Here is a 16,840-nt window from a genome sequence, read left to right as displayed (position 1 = left end):
CATTCTGCACTCTCTCCTTTCCTTCTCTATGAATGGTATGCTCTGTCTGTATAGCGCGCAAGAGAATAAAACCTCAATCAGGTCCCCCCCTCATCCTCCAATGAATTGAATGCAAATTTGCTCAATCTTTCTTCAACGTCCATCGTACTCGAACAGGCGCCGGAGTGTGGCGACTAGGGGATTTTCACAGTAACTTCATTGCTGCGTTAATGTAAGCCTACTCGTGACACTAATAAATAAACTTTTAAAAAAGTTTATTTATTAGTCACAAGTAAGGCTTACATTAACACTGCAGTGAAGTTACTGTGAAATTCCCCTAGTCACCACACTCCGGCGCCTGTTCGGGTCAATGCACCCGAACCAGCACATCTTTCAGACTGTGGGAGCGTTCAGTTCTGGCCTCGGGTCACTGTCTGTGCGGAGTCTGCACGTTCTCCCCGTGTCTGCGTGGGTTTCCTCCGGGTGCTCCGGTTTCCTCCCACACTCCAAAGATGTGCGGGTTAGGGGGATTGTCCGTGCTAAATTGCCCCTTATTGTCAGGAGGACTAGCTAGGGTAAATGCTTGGGGTTATGGGGATAGGGCCTGCGTGGGATTGTGGTCAGTGCAGACTCGATGGGCCGAATGGCCTCCTTCTGCACCACAGGATTCTATGACTCTCTGAAACCGGAGCACCTGAAGGAAACCCACGCAGACACGGGGAGAATGTGCAAACTCCACACAGACGGCGACCCAAGGCCGGGAATCGAACCTGCGCCCCTGACGCTGCGAAGCAGCAGTGCTAACCCACTGTGCCACCATGTCCCATTGACCGTAAAGTGCTTGCGGACTTCCTGGGGTTGGTGTAAGGAAGGGGCCATTCGCTAATGTTATTGAGAATCAGCATTCGTCAACAAGGTGGAGTTCTGGGAGTGCGGTCGATACTTGCAAAGGGGTGTAAGAAACCTCAGCAATTACAGGCTGCGGAGTTGGTGGGAAAGATGGGGGCAGCGGCTAGAAAAGCGGTGGATTTCCACAGGGAATTTCAGCACAGAGTTTACAGGCGAACCTCACCCACCCCCTTCACCTCCCTCGCTGGCGGCTGACAGCTGGGGGGGGGGTGACGGGGGTGGGGAGATGCAGTGACAGAGTGCAGGCTTCCAACTCTGAATCCGCCCTGGAAACTCACAAGTCAACCTCGGTTTATGGGTTAAGCCACTTCAGAGCGAGTGACTCACCCTTGCCTGACACGCGCTATCTGATTAATTTATGGCTGCCAGTTTTTATCTTAAAACAAACATGGCTTTTGTTATTCAATTCCTGCCCAAACTCTGGCGTTCCTAGCCCCTTATTCTTTGCAATGACAGCAGTGGTTGGGAGGTCTTGGTTGGCTGCGTCTCAGGGCAACTTTCTTCTGTCTTATTCCCACCTCCCCCCTCTTTTCTCAATTTTCTTAGTCATTGCAGTGTTCACTGACAGGCTTTGGGAATCGCAGGCACCCCCATCCACCATATGCACACACTTTCTTTACAGTTTATTTATTATTGTCGCAAGTAGGCGTACATTAACACTGCAATGAAGTTACTGGTGAAAATCCCCCGAGTCTACACATTCCGGCACCTGTTCAGGTTACACTTTGGGAGAATTTTAGCATGGCCAATGCACCCTAACCAGCGCTTCTTTCGAACTGTGGGAGGAAACCGGAGCAGCCGGAGGAAACCAGGGGGGAACATGCAAGCTCCACACAAGCAGTGACCCGAGCCGGGAATCGAAACCTGGGATCCCTGACGCTGTGAGGCAGCAGTGCTAACCACTGTGCCACCGTGTCGCTGTGAGGCAGCGGTGCTAACCACTGTGCCACCGTGTCGCTGTGAGGCAGCGGTGCTAACCACTGTGCCACCGTGTCGCTGTGAGGCAGCAGTGCTAACCACTGTGCCACCGTGTCGCTGTGAGGCAGCAGTGCTAACCACTGTGCCACCGTGTCGCTGTGAGGCAGCAGTGCTAACCACTGTGCCACCGTGTCGCTGTGAGGCAGCAGTGCTAACCACTGTGCCACCGTGTCGCTGTGAGGCAGCAGTGCTAACCACTGTGCCACCGTGTCGCTGTGAGGCAGCAGTGCTAACCACTGTGCCACCGTGTCGCTGTGAGGCAGCAGTGCTAACCACTGTGCCACCGTGTCGCTGTGAGGCAGCAGTGCTAACCACTGTGCCACTGTGCCAACCATGATCTGGAACATGCAGCAGTCAATTTGCACAATGTTAGGGCAGCTGGTGGAATTTGAATTCAATAAAAAATATCTGGAATTATGAATCTACAGATGACCATGAAACCATTGTCGGAAAAACCCATCTGGTTCACTAATGCCCCCTTTAGGGAAGGAAATCTGCCGTCCTTACCCGGTCTGGCCTACATGTGACTCCAGAGCCACAGCAATGTGGTTGACTCTCAACTACCTTCTAAAAGGACCGAACGAGACACTCAGTTATATCAATCCAAGGGCAACTACGGATGGACAATAAATAAAAGTACTTTAAAGTTTATTTATTAGTCACAAGTAAGGCTTACATTAACACTGCAATGAAGTTACTGTGAAATCCCACTAGTCGCCACACTCCGGCGCCTGTTCAGGTCAATGCACCCTAACCAGCACGTCTTTCAGACTGTGGGAGGAAACCGGAGCACCCGGAGGAAACCCACGCAGACACGGGGGAGAACATGCAGACTCCGCACAGACAGTGACCCCAAGCCGGGAATCGAACCCGGGTCCCTGGCGCTGTGAGGCAGCAGCGCTAACCCACCGTGCCACAGATGGATAGAAAAAAAAATAAGGGGCGGATAATCTTGTTTTTGTGATGTTGATTGAGGGATAAATATTGACAAGGTCACCGCCCTTGTTTGGATAGCGATGTTGGATCTTTCGTGTCTACTTGAGAGAGTGACTGGGGACTCACTTGGTTTAATGTCTCCACTGAAAGCGGGCAAGTCTGAAGGGCGCTGCACCCTCAGGAGTGCCAGTCTAGGTCACTGATGGTGGGCACCCAAGCAGCCTGAGGGCCACATGCGGCCCATCTGGGTTCTGTGTGCGGCCCCCAGCAGACATTTTGTTGACCGTTGCCCCAGGGTTGCCACATTCCGCTGATTCCCGTCCGGGTAGTTTTTTTTTCCCTCCTGTTGTGACTGAAGCGATTCGCACGTAAAGCGAGGGTGAGTGAAGTGAGGAGCGTGCTGATTGCTCACAACACTGACTGTGAGAGCCGTACGCTCCCTCTGTGTCCAAAGTGTCGATATTCCTTTCATTGAAGTTGACCAGAGTTCTATTAATATATAAATGATGAAGCATTTTCTGTAACTGGTTATAGAGACTTAGAAAACAGGAGCAGGAGGAGGCCATTTGGCCCTTTGAACCTGCTTCGCCATTCATCACAATCAAGGCTGACCATAAGACATAGGAGCAGAATTAGGCCACTCGGCCCATCGAGTTCGCTCCGCCATTCAATCATGGCTGAAATTTTTCTCATCCCCATTCTCCTGCCTCTTCCCCATGACCCCTGATCCCCTTATTAATCAAGAACCTATCTATCTCTGTCTTAAAGACACTCAATGACCCGGCCTCCACAGCCTTCTGCGGCAAAGAGTTCCACAGATTCTCCACTCTCTGGCTGAAGAAATTCCTCCTCATCTCTGTTTTAAAGGATCATCCCTTTAGTCTGAGGTTGTGCCCTCTGGTTCTAGTTTTTCCTACTAGTGGAAACATCCTCTCCACATCCACTCTATCCAGGCCTCGCAGCATCCTGTAAGTTTCAATAAGATCCCCAACTCAATCATCCAACTCGAAAGCCTAATCCTGCTTTTTCCCTACAACCTTTGACCCCATTCGCCCCAAGTACTTTCTCCAGCTGGGCGGCACGGTAGCACAGTGGGTTAGCACTGCTGCTTCACAGCTCCAGGGACCTGGGTTCGATTCCCGGCTTGGGTCACTGTCTGTGTGGAGTTTGCACATTCTCCTCGTGTCTGCGTGGGTTTCCTCCGGGTGCTCCGGTTTCCTCCCACAGTCCAAAGATGTGCGGGTTAGGTTGATTGGCCATGCTAAAATTGTCCCTTAGCATCCTGGGATGTGTAGGTTAGAGGGATTAGCGGGTAAATGTGTAGGGATATGGGGGTAGGGCCTGGGTGGGATTGTGGTCGGTGCAGACTTGATGGGCCAAATGGCCTCCTTCTGCACTGTAGGGTTTCTATGATTCTATGATTCTAGCTGCCTCTTGAATACATTCAATGTTTTGGCATCAACTATAGAAACTTATGAACTTATGAAATATTTGGCGAGTATTAAATGGGTTTAATTTTATTCATGGGGTCACGGTTGGTGAACAAGCCCCATTTCAATCTTGCGGCCCACTCAGATGAAGGAGGACCTCTCACGCGGCCCACTCACCAGCCTAGGCAGCCCATCGCTGCTCTGCTTGGAGTGGGTCTTGAACCCCCCAGTCTTCTGAGCTGACTTCACCCCCCACCCCCCCCAGCCATGACCCCTCGTCAACATGAAACACGACCAGCTTGGTGATTCTCCGACAGCCTTGCTACTTATCGAAAGATCGGCGTAAGGGGATATGAGGATGGAGCTAAGGGCAGCACGGTGGTACAGTGGTTAGCACTGCTGCCTCACAGCTCCAGGGACCCAGGTTCGATTCCCGACTTGGGTCACTGTCTGTGTGGAGTTTGCACCTTCTCCCCGTGTCTGCGTGGGCTTCCTCCGGGTGCTCCGGTTTCCTCCCACAGTCCAAAGATGTGCGGGTTAGGTGGATTGGACATGATAAATTGCCCCTTAGTGTCAGGGGGATTAGCCGGGTAAATATGTGGGGTTATGGGGATAGGGCCTGGGTGGGATTGTGGTCAATGGGCCAAATGGTCTCTGCACTGTAGGGATTCTATGATTCTATGAAAGGAAACCAATGAGTGGTTCGGGTCTGGAATGCGCTGCCTGTAAGTGTGGTGGAGGCAGGTTCAATCGAGGCTCAAGAGGGCATTGGATGATTATCTGAATGGAAACGGTATGGGAGAAGCGGTAAGTGAATGGCATTAAGTCATAATGCTCATTTGGGGAGCTAGTACATGAAACGATTGTCAGAAAAACCCATCTGGTTCACTTTAGGGAAGGAAATCTGCCGTCCTTACCCGGTCTGGCCTACATGTGACTCCAGAGCCACAGCAATGTGGTTGACTCTCAACTGCCCTCCAAGGGACAACTAGAGATGGGCAATAAATGCTGGCCAACCAGCAACGCCCATGCCCACGAATGAATTTTAAAAAATGTCAGGCTGACCGGCCTGTAATTTGCTGGATTATCCCTGCTTCCTTTCTTAAACAAGGGTACAACATTGGCTTTTCTCCAGTCCTCTGGAACCTCGCCTGTGGTCAAAGAGGATGTGAAGATATCTGTTAAGGCCCAAGTCATTTCTCCCCTTGCCTCCCATAGTAACCTGGAGTAGATCCCATCCGGCCCCGGGGACTTGTCTTCCTTAATGCAATTTAAGTTGCTCAACACTTCCTCCTTCGATATGTTGCCATACTTTATCCCTGTCCCTGTCCGCAACATCCGTCATGTCCTTCTCCTTGGTGAATACTGATACAAAGTACTCATTAAGGATCTCACCCACTTCCTGTGGCTCCACGGATAACTTCCCTCCATTGTCCTTGAGTGGGCCTACTCTCTCTCTTGCTACCCTCTTGCTCCTAATGTACGCATAAAGAGCCTTGGGGATTCTCCTTGACCCTGTTTGCTGAAGTCATTTCATGGCCCCTTTTAGCCCTCCTAATTCCATGTTTAAGTCCCTCCCGACCTTCACTGTACCCCACAAGGACATAGTCAGGTTTTAGATGCCTATGTATATTCCTATGTTTTTCTATGTCTGTCAAAGAACAAAGAACGTTACAGCACAGGAACAGGCCCTTCGGCCCTCCAACCCTGCACCAATCATGTGTTCCTAACTCGACCATCCGTTTGCATCCCTCTATTCCCGTTCTGTTCATGTGGCTATCTAGATAAGTCTTAAATGATCCTGGCGTGTCCGCCTCAACCACCTTGCTTGGTAGTGCATTCCAGGCCCCCACCACCCTCTGTGTAAAATACGTCCCCTGCATATCTGTATTGAACCTTGCCCCCTTTACCTTGAACTTGTGACCCCTTGTGTTTGTCATTTCTGACCTGGGAAAAAGCTTCCAACTGTTCACCCTCTCTATGCCCTTCATAATTTTATAAACTTCTATTAGGTCGCCCCTCAACCTCCGTCTTTCCAGGGAGAACAACCCTAGTTTACTCAATCTCACCTCATAGCCAATACCCTCCATACCAGGCAACATCCTGGTAAACCTTTTCTGTACTCTCTCCAAAGCCTCCATGTCCTTCTGGTAGTGTGGCGACCAGAACTGGACGCAGTAGTCCAAATGTGGCCTAACCAATGTTCTATATAGCTGCAACATCATATGCCAACTTTTATACTCTATACCCCGTCCAATAAAGGCAAGCATGCCATATGCCTTCTTCACCACCTTTTCCACCTGTGCTGCCACCTTTAAGGATCTGTGGACTTGCACACCCAGATCCCTCTGTGTGTCTATACTCCTGATGGTTCTGCCATTTATTGTATAGCTCCCCCCTACATTAGTTCTACCAAAATGCATCACTTCGCATTTATCTGGATTAAATTCCATCTGCCATTTCTCCGCCCAATGTTCCAGCCTATCTATATCCTGCTGTATTCTCTGACAATGTTCATCACTATTCGCAACGCCAGCAATCTTTGTGTCGTCCGCAAACTTACTAATCAGACCAGCTACATCTTCTTCCAAATCATTTATATATATCACAAACAGCAGAGGTCCCAGTACAGAGCCCTGCGGAACACCACTAGTCACAGACCTCCAACCGGAAAAAGACCCCTCCACTGCTACCCTCTGTCTTCTATGGCCAAGCCAGTTCTGTACCCATCTAGCAAGTTCACCTTTGATCCCGTGAGATTTAACCTTTTGCACCAGCCTGCCATGAGGGACCTTGTCAAACGCTTTACTAAAATCCATGTAGACGACATCCACGGCCCTTCCCTTGTCAATCATTTTTGTCACCTCCTGAAAAAACTCAACCAAATTTGTGAGGCATGACCTCACAAATTATTCTTAATCTGTCCTTAGATTAGGGGACCAAAAGGATGGGGGGGGGGGGGGGGGGTGTATGTTGTGGAGACGGGGGGGGGGGGGGGGGGTGGGAGGGTGGGGGGGGGGGGGGGGTGGTGAGCGGAAGACTTGAAAGTCCACACTGAAAATGGGATGGGGCCTCTATAACATGCTGTTAGTTTTTTTTTCATTCGTGGGACATGGGCGTCGCTGGCTGGACCAGCATTTATTGCCCATCCCTAGTTGCCCTTGGACGGCAGTTAAGAGTCAACCACATTGCTGTGGCTCTGGAGTCACATGTAGGCCAGACCGGGTAAGGATGGCAGATTTAAAGTTAAAAAGTTTATTTATCAATGTCGCAAGTAGGCTTACATTAACACTGCACTCTGGTGCCTGATCGGGTAACACTGAAGGAGAATTTAGCACGGCCAATGCACCCCTAACCAGCACGTCTTTCAGACTGTGGGAGGAAACCGGAGCACCCGGAGGAAACCCACGCAGAGAATGTGCAGGCTCCACACAGACAGTGACCCAAGCCGGGAATCGAACCTGGGTCCCTGGCGCCGTGAGGCAGCAGTGCCAACCACTGTGCCACCCCCGAGGCTGGGAATCAAACCCGGGTCCCTGGTGCCGTGAGGCAGCAGTGCCAACCACTGTGCCACCCCCGAGGCTGGGAATCAAACCCGGGTCCCTGGTGCCGTGAGGCAGCAGTGCCAACCACTGTGCCACCCCCGAGGCTGGGAATCAAACCCGGGTCCCTGGTGCCGTGAGGCAGCAGTGCTAACCCACTATGCCATCGTGCCGCCCCAAACCAGTTGGGTTTTCCCAACAATCAACAATGGTTTCCCAGTCATCAGTAGATCCTTAATTCCAGATATTTTTTATTGAATTCAAATTCCACCAGCTGCCGTGGCGAGATTCGAACCCGGGCCCCCAGAACATTAGCTGAGCTCCTGGATTAATAGTCTGGCGATAATACCATTAGGCCCTGTGCACAGTATAAATCCGAGCCACCCTGACTTTTTCTCCTGCTCTGCACCGACCTGGCATTTTTGCAAGTCAAAGGTCAAGGGTGAAAGGTTGAGTGTGTCCATGATGGAGAAGAGAAACGGCTGCTCTCCTCCGAGAGACGGTGTTCGGGGAAGGGCAGGGGTTAACAGGCTGTGAGTCGACCGTGCGGGGCTGATGTTGTCCCCCCCTCCCCCCACTGAAGCAATGGAACTTTGCCTCTTTGGAACGAGGAGCCTGACGTAATGCTTCTGGCAGTAATAAATGGCCCTCGTACCAGGAGGAGAGGTAGCCGCAGCCCATTGGCTGACGAGACTTCTGAGCTCTGCAGTCGTTAACCCTTTAGCAGGGAATCCGTGCCACCCTCACCCGCTTTTGCCAACTTTCCCATTTCAGCCCCCTGTGACTGAAGGGGGTACGGGGGGGGGACGGGGGTTGGGGTTCAGAGGAGGGAGAGTCACAGAGTAAGAGCTATGATTAAGTCTAGGGCGGCACGATGGCACAGTGGTTGGCACTGCTGCCTTTCACAGCGCCGGAGATCCGGGTTCGATTCCCGGCTCGGGTCACTGTCTGCGTGGAGTTTGCACGTTCTCCCCGTGTCTGCGTGGGTTTCCTCCGGGTGCTCCGGTTTTCTCCCACAGTCTGAAAGACATGCTGGTTAGGGTGCATTGGCCGTGCTAAATTCTCCCTCAGTGTACCCGAACAGGAGTGTGGCGACTAGGGGATTTTCACAGTAACTTCATTGCAGTGTTAATGTAAGCCTACTTGTGACACTGATAAATAAACTTAAGTTATACAGTCATAGAGATAGACAGCACGGAAACAGGCCCTTCGGCCCAGCCTTTCCATGCTGACCAGGTTTCCTAAACTAAACCCATTTCCCTGAGTTTGGCCCCTATCCCTCTAAACCTTACCCACCCATGTAGCTGTCCAAATGTTTTTTAAATGCTATAATTGTACCCGCCTCTACCACCTCCTCTGGTAGCTCGTTCCATACATGCGTCACCCTCTGTGTGAAAAAGTTGTCCCTTGAGTCCCTTCCCCCTCTCACCTTTAACCTATGCCCTCTAGTCTTGGACTCCCCTACCCTGGGGAAAAGACCTTGGCAATTCACCTTATCGATGCCCCTCATTATTTTATAAACCTCTACCAGGTCACCCCTCACCCTCCCACGCTCCAGGGAAAAAAGTCCCGGCCTATCCAGCCTCTCCTTATAATTCAAACCTTCCAGTGCCGGTAACATCCTTGTAAATCTCTTTTTTGCCCCCCTTTTCCAGTTTAGAAACATCCTTCCTGTAGCAGGGTGACCAGAATTGTGCACAGTGTTAGCTGTAGCTCAGTTTCGACTTTGGGATAGAGAGTTATGGGTTCACTGCCATCCTCTGTTTAAAAACCCAGCGATGGAACTCCCACTGGGACGCTGAGGGAAGGCCGCACTAAGGGACAAGGGGTATGGGGAGTGCGTGGGTGCATGGTGTTGAGATAGAGGATCAGCCATGATCATAGGGAATGGCGGAGCAGGCCACAAGGGCCCAATGGCCTACTCCTGCTCCTATTTTCCATGTTCGGATCAAGTGAACACCCCGGACAGCACGATGGCCCAGTGGTGAGCACTGCTGCCTCGCAATGCCAGGGACCCGGCCTCAGGTCACTGTCTGTGTGGAGTCTGCACGTTCTCCCCATGTCTGCGTGGGTTTCCTCCGGGTGCTCCGGTTTCCTCCCACAGTCCAAAGATGTGCAGGTTAAGTTGTTTGGCCATGCTAAAATTGACCCCAGTGTCAGGGGGATTAGCGGGGTAAATTTGTGGGGTTATGGGAGTCGGGCCTGGGTGGGATTGCAGTCGGTACAGACTCGATGGGCTGAATGGTCTTCTCCTGTACTGTAGAGAATTGATGATTCTAACCTGCAATCTCAGGTGAAACGTGGCATACCCTCGAGTCACTGTTTCAAGGCCACGCAGGGAACTCTCCCCGGATCCCCGGCCAGTATATAGCCTTCTATCGCCAGCATCTCGTTGCTGCTTGCGGGATCCCACTGTGCAAAAATTAAGTACTGGCCTGCTGCTATTCCTAATACCGCAACAGCAGCCACACTGTGAGCTACTTCATATCCTGCAATGCCCGGGGAAGCTCTGAGCAGGTGCTATATAAATGCACTCTCCATGGGCATCCCTGAGATTCACTCATTCAGAAGGAGGCTATTCGGCCCATCGAGTTTACACTGACCACAATCCCACCCTGACCCTATCCCCACAACCCCATGCATTTACCCTAGCCACCCTGACACTCAGGGGCAATTTAGCATGGCCAATCTACCTAACCCACGTATCTTTAGACAGTGGGAGGAAACCGGAGGAAACCCACGCAGACACGGGGAGAATGTGCAAACTCCGCACAGACAGTGACCCAAGCCGGGAATCGAATCGGGTGCCTGGCGCTGTGAGGCAGCAGTGCTAACCACTGTGCCACCGTGCCATCCTACGCAGGTCCAGGTCACTCTTGTGCCCAACTGGGTGAGCCCGGGTAATGTTGGCTAAATACCTGGGCAGGGGACAAGAGTGGAATTACTTATCCAACCCACTCCTGTCCTCATGGACACAGTCCATGTAATAACAATCGGGGTAAGGAACCGGTGTTGCCAAATTGCCCTGGAGTCTCCTGGAACGAACAGACTGCTTTCCCGGGGTGTCCTGTGGGCCAAAGCCAGGATTAAAACCACTGGTATTAAAAAACAATGCTTCCAATCCTTTAACCTTTTTAGTTACAAAAATATTAGAAATGGGCTATTTGACTAGGTGGGGCAGTCAGAAATGGGAAGTCACAGAATCATAGAATCTTTGCAGTGCTGAAGGCGGCTAATTGGCCCATTAAGTCTCTACTGATTCTCTGACAAAGCATCTTACTCATATCCCCGTAATCTCGTGCATTTACCATGGCCAATCCACCTAACCTACACACCTTTGGATACTAAGGGGCAATTTAGCATGGCCAATCAACCTAACCTACACACCTTTGGATACTAAGGGGCAATTTAGCATGGCCAATCCACCTAACCTCCACAGCTTTGGATACTAAGGGGCAATTTAGCATGGCCAATCCACCTAACCTGCACATCTTTGGATACTAAGGGGCAATTTAGCATGGCCAATCCACCTAACCTGCACATCTTTGGACACTAAGGGACTATTTAGCATGGCCAATCCACCTAGCCTGCACATCTTTGGACACTAAGGGACTATTTAGCATGGCCAATCCACCTAACCTGCACATCTTTGGACACTAAGGGACTATTTAGCATGGCCAATCCACCTAACCTGCACATCTTTGGACACTAAGTGACTACTTAGCATGGCCAATCCACCTAACGTACACATCTTTGGACACTAAGTGACAATTTAGCATGGCCAATCCACCTAATGTACACATCTTTGGACAGTAAGTGACAATTTAGCATGGCCAATCCACCTAACGTACACATCTTTGAATATTAAGGGACAATTTAACATAGCCAATCCACCTAACCTACACATCTTTGGACACTAAGGGACAATTTAGCATGGCCAATCCACCTAACCTGCACATCTTTGGACACTAAGTGACTATTTAGCATGGCCAATCCACCTAACGTACACATCTTTGGACACTAAGTGACAATTTAGCATGGCCAATCCACCTAATGTACACATCTTTGGACAGTAAGTGACAACTTAGCATGGCCAATCCACCTAACGTACACATCTTTGAATATTAAGGGACAATTTAACATAGCCAATCCACCTAACGTACACATCTTTGGACACTAAGGGCAATTTAGCATGGCCATTCCACCTAACCTACACATCTTTGAAAACTAAGAGGCAATTTAGCATGGCCAATCCACCTAATATACACATCTTGAGACACTAAGGGGCAATTTAGCATGGCCAATCCACCTAATATACACATCTTTGAAAACTAAGAGGCAATTTAGCACGGCCAATCCACCTAATATACACATCTTGAGACACTAAGGGGCAATTTAGCATGGCCATTCCACCTAATGTACACATCTTTGGATATTAAGGGACTATTTAGCTAGGCCAATCCACCACTAAGCACTGTTCCACCGTGCTGTGCCTGCCCTGCTGCCAGCTCAGCTCAGCTCAGAACCTGACCAGGAGATTGTGGGGCTCAGTGCCAAGGAGTCATTGAGTCATCTGGAGGAGTTTAGTGCAGCTCTAAGGAATCCCTTTTCTCCTGCTGACATGACAGGTCCCTCACAGCTGTGAGCGGAGGAGGTGGGGTTGTGGGGCGTGGGGGGTGGGCAGCGTTGGCAGTATAACCCATGCACAGCTGCCAGTGCACAGAACGAAACTTTATTCTGCACCTTTTGGAATCAAATATTCTTAACCCTCTCCAGCCTGGACTGCGATCGTTAATCTCCATGGCGGTGAGATTGGGGAGGTGAAGAAAAAAATCAGCCAGGGTTGCCAGCTCTGCCGGACATGTATTCCGGGAGGCTTTGGCACGTAGCACGCTGGCACAGTGGTTAGCGCTGCTGCCTCACAGCGCCAGGGACCGGGGTTCAGCTTCGTGGGACTGCCTGTCTGTGTGGAGATTGCGCGTTCTCCCCGTGTCTGCGTGGGTTTCCTCCCAGTGTCCAAAGATGTGCAGGTTAGGTGGATTGGCCATGCTAAATTGTCCCTTAGTGTCCAAAGATGTGTCGGTTAGGTGGATTGTCCATGCTAAATTGTCCCTTAGTGTCCAAAGATGTGTCGGTTAGGTGGATTGGCCATGCTAAATTGTCCCTTAGTGTCCAAAGATGTGTCGGTTAGGTGGATTGGCCATGCTAAATTGCCCCTTAGTGTCCCAAGATGTGCGGGTTAGGTGGATTGGCCATGCTAAATTGTCCCTTAGTGTCCAAAGATGTGCAGGTTAGGTGGATTGGCCATGCTAAATTGCCCCTTAGTGTCCCAAGATGTGCGGGTTAGGTGGATTGGCCATGCTAAATTGCCCCTTAGTGTCCCAAGATGTGCGGGTTAGGTGGATTGGCCATGCTAAATTGCCCCTTAGTGTCCAAAGATGCGCAGGTTAGGTGGATTGGCCATGCTAAATTGATCCTAGTGTCAGGGGGATTAGCAGGGTAAATGTGCCTGTGTGGGATTGTGGTCAGTGCAGGCTCGATGGGCCGAATGGCCTCCTTCTGCACTGTAGGGATTCTATGATGCTATTCTAAAGGATAGTGTGTGTAAAAGGTATTGAAGTGACTGATCAGCCATGATAGTATGGAATCGCGAAGCTTGCTCGATAGGCTGAATGGCCTACTCCCGTTCCTAACTTCAGGGATTGGGAGTGGAGAGAACCTTGTGAAGGAACATGAGCAGATACACGCATGCACACATGTCCACACAGACACATGCACACATAACATACAAGTGCATTTTGATTTTGATTTGATTTGGTTTATTATTGTCACATGTATTAGTATACAGTAAAAAATTATTGTTTCTTGCGCACTATATAAACAAAGCATACTGTTCATAGAGTACATAGAGGAGGAGAGGGTGCAGAATGTAATGTTACAGTCATAGCTAGGGTGTAGAGAAAGTTTTTTTTATATTCATTCGTGGGGAATGGGCGTCGCTGGCTGGGCCAGCATTTATTGCCCATCCCTAGTTGCCCTTGGAGGGCAGTTGAGAGTCAACCACATTGCTGTGGCTCTGGAGTCACATGTAGGCCAGACCGGGTAAGGACGGCAGATTTCCTTCCCTGAAGGGACATTAGTGAACCAGATGGGTTTTTCCGACAATGGTTTCATGGTCATCAGTAGATTCTTAATTCCAGATATTTTTTATTGAATTCAAATTCCCCCATCTGCCGTGGTGGGATTCAAACCCGGGCCCCCCAAACATCAGCTGAGTTTCTGGATTAATAGTCGAGTGATAATACCACTAGACCATCGCCTCCTTTTCAGGGGATCGGTTTATATAAGGTAGGTCCATTCAGAAGTCTGATGACAGCAGGGAAGAAGCTGCTCTTGATTTGATCTGATTTGATTTATTATTGTCACATGTATTAGCATACAGTGAAAAGTATTGCGCGCTGTACAGACAAAGCATACCGTTCATAGAGAAGGAAAGAAGAGAGTGCAGAATGTAGTGTTACAGTCATAGCTCGACTATTAATCCAGAAACTCAGCTGATGTTCTGGGGACCCGGGTTCGAATCCCACCACGGCAAATGGCGGATTTTGAATTCAATAAAAAATATCTGACATTAAGAATCTACTGATGACCAGGAAAGGTCAACTTAATGCGAGGTAGGTCCATTCAAAAGTCTAATGGCAGCAGGGAAGAAGCTGTTCTTGAGTTGTTTGGTACGTGACCTCAGACTTTTGTATCTTTTTCCCCAGATGGAAGAAGGTGGAAGAGAGAATGTCCGGGGTGTATGGGGTCCTTGATTACGCTGGCTGCTTTGCCGAGGCAGCAGGAAGTGTAGACAGAGTCAATGGGTGGGAGGTTGGCACATACAATGCACAGGTGCTTACGCACTGAGCATAGACAGTACACACACACACATGTATGCAAGGTGCCTACAGCACAACAGTTTTAAGTTCTCCCTGTGTCAGGTTGGAGGTTGGAGCTGTTTCACCAAACCTTCAGAACTTGGCAGAACGCACAAAACTTCACAAGACCCAAAGGGTTAGTCAAACTTTATTATCTTGCACTTTTCAGAATAATTATGTAGAATTGTTACCAGGCAGAGAATGCTGTGGGGTTTGGGGGGTGGGGGGGGGGAGGGGGAGAGCGTAGCACTTTCTGCTGCTCTTGTTCCTAAGCAGAAGCTGGGAAATAGGGGATAGGGGCCCTTCATTAGCAATGGGGCAAAAGCTTTCAGGGTTTTGGGGGAAATGGGTGCAGAGTGCAGTGTTACAGTCATAGCTAGGGTGCAGAGAAAGATCAAGTTAATGCGAGGTAGGTCCGTTCAAAAGTCTAATGGCAGCAGGGAAGAAGCTGTTCTTGATAGATCTTTCCATGAGATAGCACAGGGTTGTGGGACCGAATGGCCCCCTGTGATTCCTTGTGTGTGTGTGTGTGTGTGTGTGTGTGTAACTGCATGTGTGTATGTATGTGTGTGTGTAACTGCATGTGTGTATGTATGTGTGTGTGTGTAACTGCATGTGTGTATGTGGGTGTGTGTGTATGTGTGTGTGTGTAACTGCATGTGTGTATGTGGGTGTGTGTGTGTGTGTGTGTGTAACTGCATGTGTGTATGTGGATATGTGTATGTGTGTGTGTAACTGCATGTGTGTATGTGGGTGTGTGTGTGTGTGTGTGTAACTGCATGTGTGTATGTGGATATGTGTGTGTGTGTGTGTGTAACTGCATGTGTGTATGTGGGTGTGTGTGTGTGTTGGACATGGTCAAAGAACAAAGAACAGTACAGCACAGGAACAGGCCCTTCGGCCTTCCAAGCCTGCGCTGATCATGATGCCCGGCTAAACTAAAAACCGTATGCACTTACAGAGTCCGTATCCTTCCATTCCCATCCTATTCATGTATTCGTCTAGTTGCCCCTTAAATGCCGCTATCGTACCTGCTCCCACCACCTCCCCGGGCAGCGCGTTCCAGACATTCACCACCCTCTGTGTAAAAAAAACCTGCCTCGCACATCTCCTCTAAACTTTCCCCCGCGCACCTTAAACCTCTGTCCCCGAGTACTTATCTTTTCTACCCTAGGAAAGGAGCACCTGACTATCCACTCTGTCCATGCCCCTCATAATCTTGTAAACCTCTATCAGGTCACCCCTCAACCTCCGTCGTTCCAGTGAGAACAAACCAAGTTTCTCCAACCTCTCCTCACCCTCCAGACCAGGCAACATCCTGATAAACCTCTTCTGTACCCTCTCCAAAGCATCCACATCCTTCTGGTAGTGTGGCGACCAGAATTGTACACAATATTCTAAATGAGGCCTAACTAAGGTTCTGTACAGTTGCAACATGACCTGCCAATTTTTATATTCAATGCCCCGATCTGTGGATTGTGGTCTGCGGGTTCCTCCAACCCTTACGATCTTCAGGGGTTGCCGCATCCCATTACATTCACTGCAGTACTGAGGGAGTGCTGCACTGTTGGAGATGCTGCCTTCTGGGTGTGATGATTAAACCCCCGCCCCACCTCCGAAGACAATATGGGTGGCACGGCGGCCAGCACTGCTGCCTCACAGCGTCAGGGACATGGGTTCGATTCCCGGCTTGGGTCATCGTCTGTGCGGAGTCTGCACATTCTCCCCGTGTCTGCGTGGGTTTCCTCCGGGGGCTGGGGGTTAGGAAGCGAGCAAATAAAACCATCCACCTGTAACCACAAATCTCCAAAACCATCAGCACATTTCAAAACACAACCTTTCTTTTCAGTGTGAGCCCAGCTCAGCTCCCAGTGAGAGAAAGCAACCCTCGATCTGACCTCTTGGTCATGTGAGCTGATCTAAAGAGCGGAGGAACACAGGGAATCTGGCTTGAGAAATGTTAAACAGAATCACAGGTTAAAATATTGATTTAGTGAGTTCACTATCGAGGGATTCTCACTGTCTCTCTTCCATCTCAATGGAGTAACTTCAGAAACTACTGAGAACATCCTGCAGCGATTGATAACATGAGAGAGAACGAAAGAGAGGGAGAGAGAAAGGGGGGGGAGAGAGAAAGGGGGGGAGA

This window comes from Mustelus asterias, unplaced genomic scaffold (genome assembly GCF_964213995.1).
Source record: "Mustelus asterias unplaced genomic scaffold, sMusAst1.hap1.1 HAP1_SCAFFOLD_599, whole genome shotgun sequence".
NCBI classification, from domain to species: Eukaryota; Metazoa; Chordata; class Chondrichthyes; order Carcharhiniformes; family Triakidae; genus Mustelus; species Mustelus asterias.
Note: the sequence above shows the minus strand (reverse complement) of the source record.